The 13,835-nt window shown below is 43.3% G+C and overlaps 1 protein-coding gene across 6 annotated transcripts in view; it reads right to left on the bottom strand.

Moving 5' to 3' along the window:
- Positions 1-13,835, bottom strand: part of Tbc1d1 (TBC1 domain family member 1) — a 214,402-nt gene that overhangs the window by 155,969 nt on the left and 44,598 nt on the right. The window lies entirely within an intron of this gene.

The raw sequence follows: 13,835 nt of genomic DNA, 5'->3' as shown, positions 1-13,835 counted from the left end.
TTGATGATGCTTTAATTCCACTTGGCACTTCAAAAACATTTATATCAGCATAAAACTGAGCTCAAAAGAATTATTCATGATCAGTTCCAGATTTAAAACACCATCCCTCTCTTATCTGCCCAAGAAATCCCTACCTGATTCTACTTCACTAATTATTACGTGATCCTCATGCCACCTTGGAGTATTCCAGAATTGAGCTTGTGGACTTTTAGTCCAAACCTGTCAGAAAAACCATCAAATTAGAGGATCTGAATGCAAAATATGTCCACATGCCAGAGTGGATGGAAGAGACACGGAGAAAATATGCCCATGTGGGTGACCCCTACCTGCAGCTATCACAGGACCCTGCACATCCATGAGCACATCATCAATCAGCACATGATGATGATTGTACCTCATCAATCAAACACAGTGATTTCATGTGATTTGATTTCTACTGTAAATTAGCACCATTTCTCAACTCAAACCTGCCATGTCATCTGTGTAAATGACAAGGCCACATGGGAAACTGGAAAACCAGGACTTGAGATAGAGATTTCAACTCAAATTCCACCAGTGACTTAGCACAAGAATATCAGCCCCCCTCTTGAAGTCAACAGAATTTTAAGTCACATACTATACAAATTAGACTCAGTGAAGATTACAACCGAATCTGAAAGAACAGTGCAAAGACGAGTCTCTGGACCACTAGTCAAAACTGCAAGCCACTAGAGTATTGATGAGTGGCTCTGTCAATCTTGCCCTTGCGAACACAGGTACCTCCCTGTTACCTTCTAGGTGCAACCTTCTCCCCCACTTCAGCAGTCCCCAATGGTGATGCAATTATAATCCAGGTTTATCCATAGTCTGAGGACTTTTAGGGATTAGGGCAGAGATTTGTACACTCATGAGTCAGGAGGTTTTGAAAAGTACTCTTTCACTATCAACTGAACTCCATGTCAATATCCTCAAAGCTAAAAAAACTTTTATTTTTTTTTTTGCACTGGAGATTGAACCCAGGTTGCTTTACCACTGACCTTTGCCACTACATCCCCCAAACTTTTTTCTTCTCACTAAGTTGCTGAGGCTGGCTTGAAACTTGCACTTCTCTTATCTCAGCCTCCCAAGGCGCTGCGATTGCAAGCATGAGTCATTGTGCCCAACCAGAAGCTAAAAATCTTTTTTTTTTTTTTGATACTGGGGATTGAACATAGAGGCACTTCAGCTCTGAGCAACATCCCCAAGCCCTTTTTGATATTTTATTTAGAGACAGGGTCTTACTGAGTTGCTTAGGTTCTCACTAAATTGCTAAGGCTGGCCTTGAACTCTCTATCCTCCTACCTCAGCCTTGTGAGCTGCTGGGATTGCAGGCAAGATGGGTCACCATGCCCAGCTCCAAAGTTAAAAATCTTAATGACTTATTGTTCTAGGCTAAGGTTGTGATTTCTTTATAGATCTACAGTGTTTTATTCTCCTGGACAAGTACCACAACCACTTTATAGATCCTAAGGATTTTCCTGAATAGATACTCTGACCTCTTTCCAATGTTTGCTTTCAATATCCTTCTGAAATTTGCAAGTGTCTCCAAGTCTTGCCTTCACTAGCCAAGTATCACGAGGTTCCTCCCCAGGCTGCTGATCATATGACATAAATCCTTCAGGGGGTCTCTGGTACGCTTAAGAATAATAAAAAAGCCTGAATTCCTGATAGGTTAAAGAATGAAGGTGCTGCGGTCCTCAGCCTCTAGTTGTAGACAATTATCTCCTTCCCTCCTATAACTATGGGATCTTAAACAAAACACATATTTACGGAAATTTTCAAAACATGAGAAAGTAGACAGAATATTATAACAAATTCCCAGGTCTATCATCCAATGTCAACAAATGTCATCTTAGGACCAATGTTATTTCATCCACGTCCACACCCAGAGATCATTTTGAAGATAATTCCTGACATTTTATGTCAGTCATACGTAGTTCAGTAGATAGTCCTAAGAGATAGGAATTCTTTATATATTATAAACACGATAGACAACATATTTCAAATCATCAAGACCCAAACTGAGGGTAAATGCATAGTATCAGCCATCCATTTATACTGTCACGATAAATAATGAAAAAAGATGGTTATGTGTCATTATGCGTTTGTCCAAATCCGCAGAATATGTAAGAGCAAGAGTGAAGCCCAAGGAAATCAAGGACTTTGGGTGGTGATGATGTGTCCGTGTAGGTTCCTGAATTGTAGCAAATGCACTGCTGTGACTCTGGGCGTTGACAAGGTTGGAGGCTTGTGTGGGGGATGGTGTTATGAGATGTCTCTAACTTCCTTCCAACTTTGCTATGACCCAACTGCTCTATAAAAATAAAGTCTTGAGGGCTTGGGTTTTAGCTCAGTGACAGAGTGCTTACTTCACATGCATGAGACCCTGGGTTCAATCCCTAGCACCACATAATAATAAACAAATAAAAATAAAGATATTGTGTCTATCTAAAACTAAAAAATATTTTTAAAAAATAAAGTCTTGAAAAAAATGTGAAGCCATCAACTCAATCTGAAGTTTTCCTGCAAAGAGGGCTTTGTGGTACTTTTCCATGAATGAATGAAAAACACCACAAGAGCCAGGTGTGGTGGCAGATGCCTATAATTCCAGCTACTCAGGAGGCTGAGGTAAGAAGATCATAAGTTTGAGACCAGCCTTAGCAATTTAGGAAGACTCCGTCTCAAAGAAAGGGACGGGGACGTAGCTCAGTGGTACAGCACTTGCTTAAGCATGCATGCAGCCCTAGATTCAATCTTTCTAGCACCATGGTAAAAGAGAGAGAAAAGACAAGACATTATGAACTATTCACAGTCTATATTTTACAATAGTTAAATACACTGTTATCAGGCAGGCTACTGTTTACTCAGATTAACACATAAAATCCTCCTGATCCATAGTAGATTCTGTGATGATGCCCATATCACAGATGAAGAAAATGAGGCACAAAGGGGTGGAGCCCTCCATCCAGGGTCATCAGGAGCACAGCAGCAGCTGGCACATATGTCCTCATCCTGCTGCAGCACCACATTGAATAACGTTATCTTGGTTTCCCAAAAACAGACCCCAAGGAAAGAAATTAGGGGTATGGAATTCGTCTCCTGGAGATCTCTGGAAGCACAAGTGAGGATGTGGAAACAAAAATGCAAGGAAGAAATGAAAGCCAGCCCAGGCTGTGCCACTGAGTGAGGCGCCTCTGGAGCTGGAGTCCACTCTCGGGGGACTGACAGAGGAACTGGAAGAATAGGGGGTCAGCAAACTGCAACCACCAAATCTGACCCGCTGCCTCTTTTTGTAAATAAAGTTATTTTTTTTGGAAGGGATGGGTACCAGGGATTGAACTCAGGGGCACTCAACCACTGAGCCACATCCCCAGCCTCTATTTCATATTTTATTTAGAGCCAGGGTCTCACTGAGTTGCTTAGTGCCTCGCAGAGGCTGGGGCTGGCTTTGAACTTGCGATCCTCCCATCTCAGCCTCCTCTGCTGCTGGGATTACAGGGGCACACCACTGTGCCCAGCTGTAAATAAAGTTTTATTGGAACACAGCCAAGCACATTCTTTGAGAACCGTCTGTGGCTGCTCTCTGGCTAAATAGAGCTGAACAGTTCTGACAGACTGTATGGCCTACAGATTGGAAATTATTTGCCATTGAGCCTTTGAGAGCAAAAGTTTGCTGACCTCTGATGTAGAACATCAGCAAGGAAAGAGGAAAGCTAGCATTTATTCACCCCTTTCTGGGTTCAGTTTCCCTGGGTCATTGGATCTGTCACACAGTCAAGCCATCCTTCTCTGAGCAAGCTCCTGTGGCTCCTGAGATGGCCCAGGCAGAGCAGAGAGCTGTGATGATAAGATGAGAGGCTGCCTGCACACACTTCAGAGGTGGGCTGAGGGGGCCCGGAGCCAGACCTCAGAGCATGCGCTCCAACATCCATGTGCCTCAGAAATCTCATCTATAAGAATAATAACAGGGGGCTGGGGTTGTGGCTCAGTGGTAGAGCACTTGCCTAGCATGTGTGAAGCACTGGGTTCAATTTTCAGCACCACATATAAATAAATAAAATAAACATCCATTGACAACTAAAAGAAGAAGAAGAAAAAGGAGGAAGAGGAGGAGGAAGAGGAGGAGAGGAAGAAGAAAGACACATATAGATTAGTATAAGATCTATTCTGGAAAATACATATCAACCTATAGGAAGTGTCTAGCACATAGGAGGTACTCAATAAATGTTATTAATTATTTTGCAATTTCCTTAAAAATATTAGTAATTAGGAAACACTATCATTGATATCCATGGTCTAAGCCTAAATTTTTTGCCACACAGGAAAGTATTCCAAAAGAAACTTCACACATTTTGTTAATCCCAATATAACCAGATGGCCTGCAAATAAATAGAGCGTTTTCCACTAGGCTGGAATTCATGCCTGTGATTCATACCTGCCTCTTTTATCAACTGATAACCATTGGTTGTTTAGACAAATCTGAGAATGGCAACATGATTCATAATAGCCCCCAAATGGAAGAACCCCTAGTGATTATCAACTGATGATCAGATAAACATAATGTGGCCTAAACATACCATGGAATATTTATTATTCAGCCACAAAAAGAAATGAAGTACTAATACGTGCTGCTGCGTGGATGACTCCTGAACACGTGAAAGATCCAGGTGCAAAGGCCACATGTGGGATGATTCCATCACATGAAATGCCCAGAAGAGGCAAACCCATGGCAATAGAAAGAAGATGAGTGACTGTCTAGGGCTATGGCGGGGAGGGAAGAAAGGAGGAAGCTTGGGGACTGACAGCTGATGGCATAGAGTTGCTTTGGGGGCTGCCCAAAATGTTATGAAATTACATTGTGGTCATGGTTGCACAACCCTGTGAATATATTACAAACTACTGAATGTATTTTTTTTTTATTTTGATACCATAAGGATGGAGCTCAGGGTGCTTAACCATAGAGCCTCATCCTCAGTTAATTTTATGTTTTGAGACAGGGTCTCGCTAAGTTGCTTAGGGCCTCACTGAGGCTGGCTTTGAACTCACGATCCTTCTGCCTCAACCTCCCAAGCCACTGGGATTACAGGTGTGTGCTACCACCTCCAGGAGAATTTATTCTTTAAGTGGGTGAACTAGATAGTCTGTGAATTAACAGATGATTGAGAATAAGCAAGTTCTTGTACCTAACAAATGAGTTTCCACAAAATTTCAATGGAAAATCCTTTTCCTGTGTCTGTTCTCCACTGCCCTCTGGCTACTCTTCTGACTCACTGCCTCTCACCATCATTTGGGGCCTGACTGTTCTTCTAGCTGTCTTCACACTCTTTATCCTGTAGTGTTCAAATCCTACAGCCAACAGCATGCTGGCCACACCACTGTCTGGCTGTGTGAACTCGGGCAAGTTATTTAACCTTTCTGGGCTTCAGTTCCTTCATCCGTAAAACAGAGATAATAAAAGTGCCTACTTATTCTTAACTGACCTTTACTGAGAACAGTCCCTGTTCTCATTTTTTTAAACTTTCTTTTTAAAAAACCTTACATATTTAAATATATTACTTGATGTGTTTGGCACACAAACATACCTGTAAAACCAGCACAGTTTACCAAATATTTCTATTATCTGCCCCCCAACATTTCTTGGAATCCATCTCTCCTTCTACCCTCTCTCCAAGCCACCATTCACTCCTGTTTCCTCTATCAAAGATTAGTTTGCATTTTCCAGAGTTTTATATAAGTGGAATTGTATAGCCTATCTTTTATGGAGAGAGAGGGGAGTTCTGCCCCATTTCACTCAGCAAAAATGATCTTGAGATTTTCCCCTACTGCTCTGCACATCAGTTTGTTTCTCTTGTGGAGGAACACTGTCTCTGCCGCCTGTGGACAGACTTCTGGGCTGTTTGCTATTTGAGGCTATAACATCTAAAGTGCTGGGAGCACTAGTGTACAAGCCTTTCTCTTGGACAGACAGTAAGGAGTAGTGTGACCTCTCAGGAGCTGGAAGCATCTGTTACCATCTGTTCTGTGGCCACAGGGACACTTTTGCAAAGCCCAGTAGAGGAGATGGCTCTCTGCATGTGGGCAGAAAGGTCCACTGGCATGCACACTGTGCAACTTCCCTCCCACCAGAAACCTCAGTGTCCCGCCACTCCCACTCAGCTCCCACTTCTCCCTGCGGTCCCCACAACTCCACTTCCTCTTCCTGCAGCTGACACCTCTCATTCTTTTCCTGACCCTTGGGTGCCCCTGTCGTGGTGTGGCCTCTGAGGAACAACCGAATCGTTTGCTTCCTACTCCGGCAGAGCAGGGGCAGGGTTTTAACAGATTCACATGATGGTACTTTTTCCAACCGCTACCTGATCTCCTGACAGTGAAGACACCAAGGCCATAAAAAACTAAATTCCAATTAAAATAGGTGCTTCCACCTATTTTTAAATGTCACTAGAACTGGCACCTTCTTTCAAAGAGCCAGTGTTTCTAGGATAAGCAACGTATTCTGCTTTTCTGTCAGATTCGTTACACATGGAAAATAATAGTTTTTAATAAAGGCCCTTCTCTGTTTTCACACTGAAAATGTTTTCAAATGAATCAAAGCTGACGAGGCACGACTGAATCAGTCTGCACTTTCAAATTGTCAACCTGTAGCTGTTTATGAAATTCTGTCAAAAAGATGTACTATTGATCCCATTTCTAAGAGTATAAAAAAATAACCTGTTTCCAGTTTACAAACTTGGGTGGTATAGATTTCAGACATAGAGGCTTTGTAGGGGAATCCCGGATGTTATACCGTAATCTTATCCCATCTGCTCTGTTCTGTTAAGAAATGCTGTGACTGGTTATTTATTGAGGAAGTGCCTGATACCAATCAAAAATTCCCACGCGGGATCTTTCACTGACACTACACTAAGCATGTGGCAGCTGAGCCGAGCAGGCTGCAGGAACGTGCTGGCTTTTGCTTCCAGCTCCTGAGAGGTCACACTAGATACTAGCCTGACACCTCACTTTTGAGCCAATCTTGATGATGGATGGAGTCAGCCTTGTGACAATCTGATATGCAGGTATCCAACCTCACTTAAATGTATTATTCAGTGAACTGCTATAACATATGGTTCTTCATCTATTTCTTACACATAAGAACAACCGGTTCTATTTGGTAAAAATTCAAAACCCTTATTTGAGCAATAACTCTGTTCTTATGTGAAACTGCCTCCTCTAGAAGCATCTTACGTTTGTGCCACCCAACACTGAGGAGCACCTGAGTGCTGCTTCCCAGCTACTGCAGGTCAGCCACCTGCAAACTCAGCCAAGAACATCCACAGCTGCACACGCAGAACTCATTCCCCGGCAGGCAGCTGATGACAGGTTAGTTCTAAAACTTTAAGAAAATATTATTTCAGATAATATTTTTATGTGCAGAAGGGAACTCACCAACACATCATTCTATCTAGGAGGTGGTCACTTAGCCACCAAAATCCATTAAGGCCAAGGCCAAACCCAAATTTGGCTTACCCATCAAAATGATAGATGCCACGACATTCCTGATCAATCTCAAGCAAGAAATGCCCGTCACATACAACACAGCACACATACAGCAAATAGCACCTCGGGCCAGTCTGCTTTCTTGTCACTGGGCGGGTGGTCTCTTCCTGGCAGTTAGGAGCCACCAGCACACACAGCCTCAGGACTCCAGGCAACCACTTTACTCCCAAGTAGAAAACATCACCACAAGGTTTGTATATAGATTACAAGAATTCTGTGAAGGCCAGGAGGTCCAGCCCTGTGCAGTTCAAGAAACACTTCTTATTCCAGAAGTTTCTTGAAGAAATGGGCAAGCACCTACCACCAACCCATAACCTGGCTGTTTCTTGAACAAGGATTGGGAAATAGGGAGTGTACCTGTATTTTATATTTTACACCTTCCTGGATGGGTTCAATTTTAATAGTAGGCATTTACCATACTTAAATACTTCAAGCTTGTGTTATTAATCCTCATTGAGGCCTCTAAAAACAGGAGGCAGCATGGCCCCCTCTGTCGGTGGAAATGAGTACTCCTTCTCTCCTGCTTTCAGGCAACTAGTGAGCATTCTGTTCAGCCAAGCAGGGATCTGGGACTCTCAGAGGTGAGGTCAGGTCACAGGGTCCGTGAGCGCTGACTCACAAGCAGGCAGTGGCGCCGCCACTGATGACTGGTGACAGGGAGGCCACTGATGGCAGTGTCCGGCAGCAGTGCCAGGGTGGTGCCTTTGGCAGGTACTCCTGTGACGCAGCCTTGGCCCTGTGAGAACTGCCTGGCTGCCGCCGGGTTTATTTGCCAGGCTTGGTTCTCTAGACTTGATGATGATTCTGCAAACCACCCTATAACCTTCCAATGTACTCCTTTTGCTTAGGTGGATCAGGGTTGGTTCTTGGAGCCAAAGAATCCTGACCTACTATTTGTTCATTCATTCATTCATTCATTCAATAAATAATTTATTAGCTGCCTACTATGTGTTCTAGGCATAGGGATGCATCAGTGAACAAGACAAATAAAAATCCCTCCCTGGTGAGATGCACTCACTGTCTTTCTCAGCAGACTGTCTTGCTTCACTGTTTCCTTCTAGCCCTAAGCTACTCTTGATCAATTCCCCTTAAGGCAGGCACAATCTGTGACCCTCTGGCCTTGCTCTTGAGGTCAGATCAAAGTCCGCTCTTGGATACCATATTGGACCTTCATCATCACTCCATAAACACTGGTCCCTAGAATGTCCCTGGTGCTCTCCCAGGAGCTGGAGATATAAAGCTGAACTAGTCACTGCCCCCAAGAGACGGTAGTGCAGGCATGAAAACAGTGGGCACCTGGGTTGGCTCTAAATGGTGATCCGAGCCATAGCAAGGGAAGCCAGTGCCATGGAGCACCCAATGGGGACAGCGTTCCCAGTTTAGAAAGAGGAGAGAGGGTTTGGGGGTGAGTGTTGTCTACGCAGAGATCTGAACGTGAGTTACAGTCAGCCGGCTGAGGATACACAGCATCATAGGCAGAAGGAACAAAAGAGCCTGTAGCATTCTAGAAGTGACAGAGAGCATGGCATGTTAGAGTGGGCGGCAGGATCATGGGGGGGGGGTGAGCAGTCATTAAGTGGAGTCTGGGCAGGCAGATGAAGAGGTTTAGTTCTGGCTCAGTTCTCAGGACAAGCAGAAGCCTGGTGAGAACTTAAGCAGAGGGGACCACAGAGGGTGTATTGTGAGGATCATATCCCTGGATGCTGGGTGGAACAAAGTCGAGAAGAAAAAGATGGGGGCATGGAGATTACTTAAGAGCTTGCAAAGTAATCCAGATGATAAATACCAGCCCTGGATTATGAGGGGCAGGAGAGATGAGAAGAAAGGGGTATATTCAAGGAATATGTGCTGAACTTTCTGATTGATAGCTGGATATGGGGTGATGAAGGAAGAGAAATCAAAGATGAATCTCAGGAGTCTGATCTGGCTAGCCTGGTGAACCTTGGGCCATTAATCATAAAGAAAAAAAAAAAAGCCACCGAGGAGGGGATGACTTTCGTTTGAAGTGACCAGGGAGAACTGTTGGATCTTTTCAGTACAGAGACCTGAGCTAGAGGAGGAGATCTGAGACTTCTCACTGACTGAGATGGTGGGAGTAGTGAAATGATCCTGGGGTAAGCACAGTTGCTCAGTGAACTGTCCCACTGTTACAAATATTCACTGTCCCTTCCTGGGAAAGATTAGATCTTGCCTCCCTGTTGATGTCAGGCTCGTCCATTGGACTTGTGTTGGCCAATGAAACGTGAATGGAATGACATGTGTCCCTTCCCTTCTGTGCAGAAACTTCAAGGCCAGCTCAAGGTTACTGGTGGCCTCTTTCCCCCCCTCTGTTACAACAATCAGTAGCATTCCAGAGAGAGATGCTGCTCAGTCAAGCTGGTCTTAGAATAAAAACTATGAGGAACCCAGCTGTAGACAACTCACGGTGAACAGTTCAGCAGAGCAAAAAATGCAGGTGTGTCGTTACAAGCCAGTGAAGTCTAGATTCATTTGTTACTACAGCAAAACAGAGTGTGTTCTGTGGATATATGTGGAAAGAGAAGGAGGTCTATGACAGAACCCTGAGGAAAAGCAAACATTTCAGTCACAGACCATGTGGAGTCTACAAAGAAAGCCCCTTCCCACCTGGCCTCTCACAGAAACCTCTGCAAATTACCTTTGGTCAGACTCCCCTCTGCTGGCCAACTCAGGCTTCCATCCTACCCAAAGAAAACCCTTTTCTTTTTGCTCACCCTTCTTCCTTTCCTTGATATGCATCAGCTGTCTGACCAGGGGCACAACTGGGAACAGGTGACAGCAGAAGCAACACACCTTCTCCCTCTCTTCAATCTGTCCCTGTCCTGGCCTGGCCTCTGACTTACTCTTCTCACTCCTTCCAGTTCAATTTTTGTATATATTTCTGGCTAATCTTGCTTTTGGTCTTGACCTCATCCTGTGCCTGAGTTGTCTGTCTGGGCAGCCTGATGTCCATTCACCCCGCAGCACAGCCTCTGGACACCCTACACCTGTGCTGCCCATGCCCTGTGATCCTGGGGTAAGCACAGTTGCTCAGTGACACATCCTGAGTTCCTGGCTTTGCTCCTGGATGTGTCCCTGGACAGACAACTGTCTGGCCAGTTGACCTTACCAGATTCCAGTCACTCTGGTTCCTCTTCCAACCACACTGCTGCCCCTTCACCTCAGCATTCAGACCACGCAACACACTCTATCTATAGCCAATGCCTCTCGCCCTCTGGCTTTCTCCCAGAAGTCCATTGACACCAAGAACAGATTGACGTGTGCAGGAATCTTCTTTTATGTTCAATTTATGCAACATAGGTGGTGGCTTCTGCTCACCTTCCACAGGCCCCCTGGGTCCCCACCTTCCAATTCCTGAAATATTTTGTTCTGTCTACCATAGATCAGGACTAAACAAACACTCTGCCTTCTGTTAAAAAGTATCTTTTCTTTTTCTGGGACTGGAATTGTAGCTCAGTGGTAGAGTGCCTCGCATGGTGTAAGGCACTGGGTTCAATCCTCAGCATCACATAAAAATAAAAATAAATAAAAGTATGTGTCCATTTACAACTAAAAAAATTTTTTTTAAAGTGTCTTTTCTTCCAAATTAATAAGACTGTGCCATATCCCCTGATTTAGTCCCAGTCCCCAAAACCGAGGGCTGACAGGCCTCCTAGGTAGAGTCATCCCAGTCCACAGAGGTAACCCACGCTGGCTGTGACCGGCATGGAAATCCAAACTGTGAATCATACCTATCTTTTCTTAAGTTTACTCATCAGTCAACTTGGTGTACATGTTGTTCACCGTGTTAGCTACTAACATTTACTTATTTACAGTGCTGGGGATCCAATCCAGGGCCTCATGCAGAGCCTGTGAGCACCTGCCAACTGAGTCACATCGCCAGCCTACTATCAGCATTTATTGAAAACTTGTTTAGATAGTAGACAGCATGCTACCACTCAGCAGGGAGTCACTATTTTGCTTTTTATAGTTAGTTATTTCCCCCATTTTATTAAAGGTGAAACTGAGATTTAAAATGTTTATGTTATTGTTTGAAGAAACACAACCATGACTAGTAAGGATCTAGGTTTTCCTGGTTCTAGAGCTCTTATTATTTTATTATTATTCTGCTGCTGCTACTGTGTGTGTGTATATGTGTATGTGTGTGTGTGTGTGTGTGTGTGTGTGTGTGTGTAGAGAGAGAGAGGTGTACATGTATAAATAGGTAAATAAGTATGTGAAGATGTGTATTATATGTAGTATATATGTATATGTGTGTACGGAGCATACATGTATAGAGTATATACATGTATGTATGTATATATGTTTGTGTGTAGTGAAAAGCATTAACATTTTCTGATCTTCAAAAGCAGGTAATACTCTTTTTTTTTTTTTTCTTGGTACCAGGAATTTAACCCAGGGGCACTTAACCACTGAGCCACAACCCAGCCCTTTTTATTTTGTATTTAGAGGCAGGGTCACCTTGAGTTGCTCAGGGCCTGGCTAAGTGGCTGAGGTTGGCTTTGAACTCGTGATCCTCCTGCCTCAGCCTCCTGAGCAGCTAGAATTACAGGTATGCACAGGGCAATACATCCCCTTTTAACCACCTAGACCCAAGACAGTAGAGTAGTTTAACAAAAGCTCCAAATACTTTAAAAACTACTCTGTGAGGGACAAGAGCCAGGACCTGGCTTTGCCACTGCTCAGTACCTGCTTTCTCTGCATCGAAGTTTCTAATCTGCAAAATGAAGGAGTTTGACTTGCCTTATCAGGACCACTCCCCGCTCCAAAATGCCACAATTCAGAAGAAAGGTTGAATTGAGTCACTCTTAAAGTAATAATCTACATATCTAAAGTTGAAAAATGCTTGCTCATTCAGGGGTATTAGAATTTGTACTTTTATTTTCTAATGCTTTTTCCATCTGAAGGCCTTTTAAATTATTTCCTCCAAGTGTTGATGAGAAAAAAAAAAGTTTATTTCATGTGGCCTTCAGTGTAATGAGTGCATTAAAATAGAACAATTATAAACCTTTAATGCACACCTGAAATCCCAGTGGGATCACAAGTTCAAAGCCAGCATCACCAATTTAGCAAGGCCCTAAGCAGCTTAGTGAGACCCTGTCTCAAAATTTAAAAAATATATAAAGGGCTAGGGATATGGCTCAGTGATTAAGCGTCCCTGGATTCAATCCCCAGGGGGGGGAAAAAAAATATATATATATATATACACATATATATACACATATATATATACACATACACACACATACACACATAAATTAGAAGCTCAGAAGTGAATGAAATTGTATATTCTCTATAAGCTTAGTGGGCTAAACCATGCATCATAAAAGGAATGGGTTATAGAGAACAGATAGAAGTTATTTTTGTAAAGGGCAAAGGGATTCATTCAGGATACATCCTTCCCCAATGACTGGGAATTAAGTTTCAGAGACCTCGCTGAAGAGTCAGACTGTTTATTCTGGCAAAAGCCCACAGAAGCAATCTTTAGATGCCACTGGGGAAAAACAATGACAGATGATTTCAAGATTAGCTCAGATGATTCCAAATTCATTAGTAAAAATCCAACCAACCAAAGTTCATGGGCAGAGGGGATAAAAATGGAACAGATACAAAATAGAAGGCTTTTCAATCTAACTCAATTAATTCTTGCCTGGTGCTGTATTACAATGAGTTTCTTTCGTTTAAATGTGCCTGTAATCCCAGTGGCTCAGGAGGTTGAGGTAGGAGGATCGCAAGTTCAAAGCCAGCCCCAGCAAAAGTGAGGCGCTGAGCAACTCAGTGAGACCCTGTCTTTAAATAAAATACAAAATAGGGCTGGGGATGTGGCTCAGTGATTGAGTGTCCCTGAGTTCCTCCTTGTACCCCTCCAAATAAAATTAATTCTTATCTTGCTCAGTTACTATCATCATGGCAAGGTAAATTAAATTTTAAATTCAAGAAAAAGTAAAACTCGTTTTACATTAAAGGATGTGTTTGAGAAACATCCTGTGTGAATGAATTCGAAGGCAAAGGAATGAGGGGAGTGGGAAAAGGTGGGGGGATAATAAGCAAAACAGTTCTTCATTCCAAAAATATTTGAGACAATAGAAATAAAATGCAAAAGTTCCTACCGTGGTGCATGGCATGAAGTTGGCATGCAAGAAGAGGCAGCTATATCATTATTTTTATATAAACCCAGTATTAAAAAGCCTCAGGTGGGGGGTAGAGATCAAGGGTAGAGTGAATGCCCAGCTTGCTCCAGGCCTTGGGTTGGATCCCTAGCA

This window comes from Ictidomys tridecemlineatus, chromosome 9, assembly GCF_052094955.1.
Source record: "Ictidomys tridecemlineatus isolate mIctTri1 chromosome 9, mIctTri1.hap1, whole genome shotgun sequence".
NCBI lineage: Eukaryota > Metazoa > Chordata > Mammalia > Rodentia > Sciuridae > Ictidomys > Ictidomys tridecemlineatus.
This window is presented reverse-complemented; position numbering and strand designations above follow the sequence as displayed.